This window comes from Macrobrachium rosenbergii, chromosome 59, assembly GCF_040412425.1.
Source record: "Macrobrachium rosenbergii isolate ZJJX-2024 chromosome 59, ASM4041242v1, whole genome shotgun sequence".
Lineage (NCBI taxonomy): Eukaryota > Metazoa > Arthropoda > Malacostraca > Decapoda > Palaemonidae > Macrobrachium > Macrobrachium rosenbergii.
The window spans coordinates 13225875-13233374 of record NC_089799.1 but is presented as its reverse complement, the minus strand read 5'-3'; the positions used below and the strand labels follow the sequence as shown (position 1 = coordinate 13233374).

Here is a 7500-nt window from a genome sequence, read left to right as displayed (position 1 = left end):
GGTAATTACCTTTATATTTACACAGCCAAGAGTAGTACTTTCAACTCTAAACATCGCGTGTTCAGGAATCTAATTAAAAAAAAAAAAAGAGGGATAAAGTTTCAATGGAGGGAATTGAAAGGAAAAAGAAGCTGATCGAATGATAGAAGAGAGAAATAGGACGTGAATTATACTAGGTTAAAGAAACTGGAGAGAAAGGGGGGATAAGAAAAAGAAGAAAGTGAGAGAGTAGATAGTTTTAAGAACTTATGGCTTAATGACTATGGTCAGAAAGTGGGAAAAGAATGAGAGAGAGAGAGAGAGAGAGAGAGAGAGAGAGAGAATATAATAAGCTCATTCAGATTAAGGAAAAAGAAATGAGATAAAAGTACGTCGTTCAGATGAGTAAAGTCAGTAAATAAGAGAGAGAGAGAGAGAGAGAGAGAGAGTGAGGAGAGAGGGAGGCGGGGTGTGGGGTGGGACTTGTCAGTCAAGGACGGAACACACACACACCGAGTGAAGAATGAGTTGAAATGAATGCAGAATGCATAAAGAATGAAGGCCAGCGGAATGCCAAATAGGGGGTCCTCTTTTTAATATTCAAAAACCGTTCGATCAAAGATAAGTGGTTATTGGAAAATAGAAAGAAAAAATAGACCTCCAAGTTTCTGGCAAATGCCTCCGAGATCAGACTCACTTAGCATATTGGTTTTAAATTATATGAAAAAGAGTTTTATCTCGGCACCCCTCTCTCCCTCTCTCCCTCCCTCCCTCTCTCCCTCCTCCTCCTCATCTTCCTCCTCCTCTCTCTTGCGTACCGTCTTGTTTTAATATTTTTTTGTCCTTGTTTTTTCCTTTCTGCTTATTCATTGCACCGCCCCCTCACTTTTTTTTTGTTTTTTTTGGTTCCATTCTTCTCTGCCTTCTGTTAAATCTGATTTCCATTCCTGTTCTTTTTATTTATCTTTTTATATTATTTCCATTCCCGCTTCTTTTTATTATTGTACTTCCGTTCCCCTTTCTTCTTTTTATTTTTCCCATTCCACTGTCTTTTTCCTTAATTATCCATCCTCTCATACTTCGTGTTTATCCATTATCCTATCTTTCTCCTATCCCTCTTTATTATCCTATCGCTTATTCATCGTATCTTCTATTTTATCTTTACCCTTCATTTATTCTGGTCAATATTTCTCCGTAGGGGATGGTGTCGCCAGTGCACCTTACACGGTGCACTGTAGGCATTACCTAAGGTTCTTTGCAGCGTCCCTTCGGCGCCCAGCTGCAACCCCTTTCATTCCTTTTACTGCTCCTCCGTTCATATTCTCTTTCTTCCTTTTAACTTTCCACCCATTCATAACTATTGTTTGAACATGACTTTCAGCACTGAATGACCTCATAGATCCCGGCACCTGGCCCCTGGCCTAAATTTTATATTCCAATTCCAATTTTATATCCGATTCCAATTCATATTTTATATTCCAATAAGTTTTATATTCCAGTTCCAATTTTATATTCCAATTCCAATTTTATATTCCAATTCTAATTTCTCGTTATCCCGCCTTCGTCTGTTTCGTCATCCACTTGTCATTTCTGTTTGTGTTTTATTTAAGCTTACGTTGTTAAGGTGAAAGTCCTGTGTTGGCATGTAATGGAATCCTGATAATAATGTTGATAACGCTTTCGATGTTATGATAATAACGCCATGTTATTTATTGAAGGTGAAGGTCATATATCTCCTCTCTTTGGTGTGTTGATTACGAATAACCATTCGTGTGTGTTTGCTTGTATTTTGCTTTGCTTTGTTTAATCTTCCATTTCTATGATAACTCTGATATGTTCTTTCGTGAAGGTGACGATTATAATACACCTTCTCTCTTGGGTATTAATCACGAATAACCATTCGCGATGTATTTGCTTGCATGAATATTTTTCCTTGCGTGTCTTTAATCATTCGTGTTTTTGTTGTTATCTGTTAGTTTTTTGCGTACTATAATAATAATAATAATAATAATAATGATAATAATAATAATAATAATAATAATAATAATAATAATAATGATATCCTTTATTGCAGGTCAGGGTCATATACATGGAATATACAAATACAATACACACAATCTAGATATATAAGATAACATGATAAAAATAATAATGGGCAGTATCCACACAGTTCCTGAAGAAGTAGAAAAAAATAGAATTCATAATAATGGTAAAGACAGTAATTTTATGGAGAACAATAGTGAAAAAATATTAAAAATGACAACAATTTGAAATTTTACTTAGTCCTTTCAATTTGCTCGGTAAGCTATTATGAGTGAATTATGCAATTATATAAAAAGACATTTTTTCTGAACACCGTTTCAGTGAAGAGCATTAATCCTTGAGACGCATACAGAAAGTTAGTCCTGATAACGACTGTTTAGATCTTCTTGGAATTTAATTTTTAACTTACATGTGATGCTGCAGTTTGTTGCAATTACAGCTTTATCTATCAATCTAGTCCACGCTGAACGATCTAAACATAATCCACTCATATACACATACGTTGATTGTGTAGATAATACTGGCAATAAATTTGTGCAAAATGGTATGTTGCATTTCAAAGGAATTTTGTATTATTTAAGGAAGTTTGTGTTATCTAACTAGATGTTTAGACTAATTCGCACATGTTTAGAATTTTAAAAGTTTTTTCTGTGTTACAGAAAAGATAGACTGTTTAAATGAGAGTTCAGGGGGAGTTGGTGTTTATCATATATTTCATAAATATATAGTTTTTCCAGATGTTTGATAATAAAGTGCGTTAAATGGAAACATTATAAAATGTCTAAAATACTTGTTCCATAATGTTTTGTTTTTAAAAGCGTAATTAACAGAGAATTACAAGGCAGTTCCTGAAATCACTCGTGGAACACAAAAATTAACAAATAAAAAAGTATTTAACTCGACTGAACAGTTTACCGCTATTACAGTATTAGAAGAAAATAATTCTTCGAAAATAATTGTACACAACAAATATAAATTCTAGCAAACACTAAACTTAAGTTTTAAGTTTTGTAAGTCAGTGCTTCATTTTCGCACTATTTCATTTCGAAAATGGAATGAATTACAGTACTGATGTTATATCTGTCGGATGTCAAATTTTGCCAACAGAAAACTCCGTCCGTTCACAACTAGACAAAGTACATAGCTTAGTATTATGAGACGCGAAGGCTCCCCCCGCACTCCACGGAAAAATCCCTCAACTTTCCTAAACGCTAATCGAGGATTCCTGATATAGAAGTTGATGAAGCAAGATGCATAATTTATGTGGTGGAAGAGAGAGAAAGTTTGCCCGACGCTGGCGAGAAACGTCAGCTATAAACATGAAATAAAACGCCGGGAGAAGCGATTCCGAGCTGAAAAATAGCCAAAGTTGTCCCTTTTTGGCGAGAAAGGCTGAAAAAGGGAAAAGATTTCACGTTGGGAATAAGTTCAAAAAATGTTGGTCTGGAGGCGACGTTAGATATACCTCCCATGCTCATGACGTCCGAGATTATTATGGGTGGTGGTGGTGTCCTCTAACGCCGGAGGCCCCAGCGAGCGATCAACACAACGGGCGATTCGTATAATTCCCTTTGACGGCCGATAAAGTCGTCCCCAAGGGCGCCGTTAGCCGTCGGAGTGATTCCCCAGTGATGGAAGAGACGACGCAGCCATTTGCAGGGGTCGGGACAGGTCGTAGATCTGAAAGGAGGAGAGTAATTATCTTGAGATGTATCGGTGGTTTATATGGCTGCCTTTATGACACCCTTTTGTTTACAAGAATGCTCTCGGTGGGCTGTTGAATGTCCTCGCTCGGGGTCTGATTACGCCTCGAATTAGAAAGCGAGCCTTTCACGGCCTACACCCTTCATCCCCCCCTCACCACCCTTTCCCCTCCCTCCCCCTCTCCCATCCTCCCTCCCCCCTCTCCCATCCTCCCCTCCCCCCTCTCCCCTCCCTCTCCTCCCCTCTCCCTCCCCTCTCTCTTCGATCATTTATTTTTAGGCATTATCTTGGTCTGGACAATTGAAAATTGTGTTGTGCAGTGGTTGCAAGACAAACTGCCTTCTCTCTCTCTCTCTCTCTCTCCAGTGCTTCATCTAACGACCCGTCTTTCACGTCTGATATATGGTATTCTGAAATGCGAACTGTATATGGTAGCGCATTTCGGAATGATAAGTTTGACACTAGAATTCATTGGTGTTCTTTCCATCTAATAACAATGGAATTAATCCTTTCACTATCTTTCTTAACTATTACTATTGTGAACTTAGAAGATAGTGCTATCGTTAGCACTCACTTCCTCAGACACGCCATAGGCGTTCTTATTATTCACAGGAATACTGTATAAGGTCTTTTAATATCCGAAATTTGCTTTCCAGCAGACATTTCCTTACTATAAGTACGAAATTAATTTCATATCGTCCTCTCTCCAGTCGACAGCTTTACTCAGTTTAATTATACATTTTATGAATTCACGTTCACATATACACACATATATGTATACATATATATGTATATATATGAATATGTATATAAGTATATATATTAATATATACACATATATATATATATATATATATATATATATATATATATATATATATATATATATATATATATATATATATATATATTTATATTATATCATAGTTCATTGCAGTCTCCTTGTTTTTAGTACACTAACAAAAGTTGGAAAGATCCTTGCAAATCCTTTATTTTTAATACTCAATTTTTTTTTTTTTTTTTTGCTCTGTCTTTTAATATAAATCCTCCTTTATTTTCAGCACATCTCTCCGAATGCGCAGAAATCAGTCGTGCCAAGAGAATCGTGAGTACTTTTATCTAAACTTTATTTTTATTTTGTGTATGAATTTTTTTAAGGAAGGGAGATGACAATTTCTGGAAAAAAAAAAAGTTTCCGCAAAAAGAATCAGAATTTGCGAGGAACTGGAACAACTTTCTCGAATATATATATATATATATATATATATATATAATATATATATATATATATATATATATATATATTGACACATATAATATAGATATATATGTATATATGTATGTATGTGTGTATCATATATCATATATATATATATATATATATATATATATATATATATATATATATATAATATGTGTGTGTGTGTGTGTGTGTGTATGTGTGCAAAAAATATGGAATACATAAAATTAAAAGACAAAAAATATTAGGCAAAGAAGCGTCTGTTTGTTTTTCAGATGTTTGTTCGAGATAATCTTTGCTGAAGATCAGAAAGTGTTCGTAAAGATGTTTATACCCGATTATACAAACAAATTCGGAAAGTTGTTTACCCCCGAGTGTACAAACAAATTTCAAGTGCGGACGAAGTAAAATTGTATCGAGATCTAAGAAAGCTATTAGCGGAGCAAAGACTACAAGAGACTCTTTCATTAGTTTAGAGTAAAATGATAAAAACCAAGAACCATATATTTCTTCAAAGTTAGGCAAAAATCATATTTATCAGGATTCATCCCAAACGTCCAACTTAATGTAAGTTTCCGCGGTCAGACACTCCGGTGTTTATTAAATATGTTATTTATATATCAGTTGAGCTTTCATGCTGCATTTACATAAAATTTCAAGATTTATTTACAAGAAGATGAAATATTATACATAAGTAATTGTATAATGCAAATGAGTCTTAAGTCTATGTAATCCGTTCGCCGATTCGATTGACATGACACCGGAGATTATCAAAATATTTTATTGTCTACTTATTTTTTATGTAAGATTGAGCGTATGATGTAAGTTGGATCGAATCCCATGTCTTAGTAATGACTTTCGTTGTATAGTTCGGGAAGAAATCCTTTAAAAGCAACTAATAATCATCTTTTTTTTTATTGAAATTAAAGGAGAACACTAAGTTGGGCGAATGGAGGTGGTGATGTCAGATTAGTTTAGTGCTGGCTATGGTGTGTAAGGTATATGTGGAAAAGGGAAAGGTTTCAGAGGAATGAGTGCTGCTCTGTACAAGAGAAAAATAAAAGAGTCAAATGTAGTAATGATAGGGACATACTATTACTTAGTGTACAAAGAAAGTAAATGAAACAAATGTAATAATTACGGGGACATATGTTACTTAGTATACAAGAAAGTATACGAATCAAATGTAGTAGTTATGGGGGACATAACATTACTTAGTATACAAAGAAAATATATGAATTAAATTTAATAATTACGTGGGACATAATATTACTTAGTATACTGGAAGTACGAGTATATGATAGGCTTTTGATTAAGAAAATAAGGCAGATGACAGAAAGGATTAGATAGAGCGAGCACCGTATAGTTGGAGAAGGAAGACGGCGTGTTAATCTTCTAGGCTTTATAAACCTGTAAACCACTTATGAGGACTTTGAAGAAAAAAGTAAGAGCCATAGGTTGTCATATTTGAACCTTGAAAAGCGGACAGTATTATTGATAGCGATGGGATTTGGAAAGAATGTTGAGAATAATTAAAGGCCTTTCATGATGAAGGTGATGCTTGTGTTGGGAATATGTGAAGATAAGCGATCATGTAAAATCAGTTTGGAGACCAGGCTATGTTATATCTCAGGGTATGTTACATCTCAGGGTATGCTATATCTCAGGGTATGTTACACCTCAGGGTATGGCACATCTCAGGGTATGCTATATCTCAGGGTATGTTACACCTTAGGGTATGTTACATCTCAGGGTATGTTATATCTCAGGATGTGCTATGTCTCAGGGTGTGTTACATCTCAGGGTATTCTATATCTCAGGGTATGTTACATCTTTGGGTTTGTTACATCTCAGGGTATGTTATATCTCAGGATGTGCTATGTCTCAGGGTGTGTTACATCTCAGGGTATTCTGTATCTCAGGGTATGTTACATCTTTGGGTTTGTTACATCTCAGGGTATGCTTTACCTCAGGGTATGTTATATCTCCAGGTATGTTACATCTCAGGGCATATATGTTGCATCTCAGGGTATGTTACATCTCAGGGAATGTTATATCTCCATGGCTGTTCGTTTTATGTACTAAGTGACGAAATGATTATAAATGCCAAGGAATGAAAGTGTAAACTTATCACATACGTATGGTGATCAAGAATGGGATTCTGAGAGTAGATATTCTTTTATTATAGTTGATTAGTGGTAGTGAAGAGAATCTACAAGGACTGGTGAGAAAGTTAAGTATACCTTAGTTTAACCAGACCACTGAGCTGATTAACAGCTCTCCTAGGGCTGACCCGAAGGATTAGACTTACTTTACGTGGCTAAGAACCAATTGGTTACCTAGCAAAGGGACCTACAGCTTATTGTGGAATCCGAACCACATTATACCGAGAAATGAATTTCTATCACCAGAAATAAATTCCTCTAATTCCTCATTGGCCGGCTTGGAATCGAACTAGGCCTTCAGCAGAGAGTGTTGTATGAGAACTCTACCGACTCGTCCAACGAGGAACTAGACCGGTGAGAGACTCTAAG

At 35.5% G+C, this 7500-nt stretch overlaps 1 protein-coding gene across 1 annotated transcript in view; it reads left to right on the top strand.

The window, feature by feature from the left end:
* The window catches only part of LOC136837533 (trypsin-1-like), a 551788-nt gene that overhangs the window by 4082 nt on the left and 540206 nt on the right, over window positions 1-7500 (top strand). The window contains exon 2 of the mRNA XM_067102379.1: window positions 4788-4831. The gene's annotated coding sequence lies outside the window, so the exon portion shown is untranslated. The remainder of the gene's footprint in view (window positions 1-4787; window positions 4832-7500) is intronic.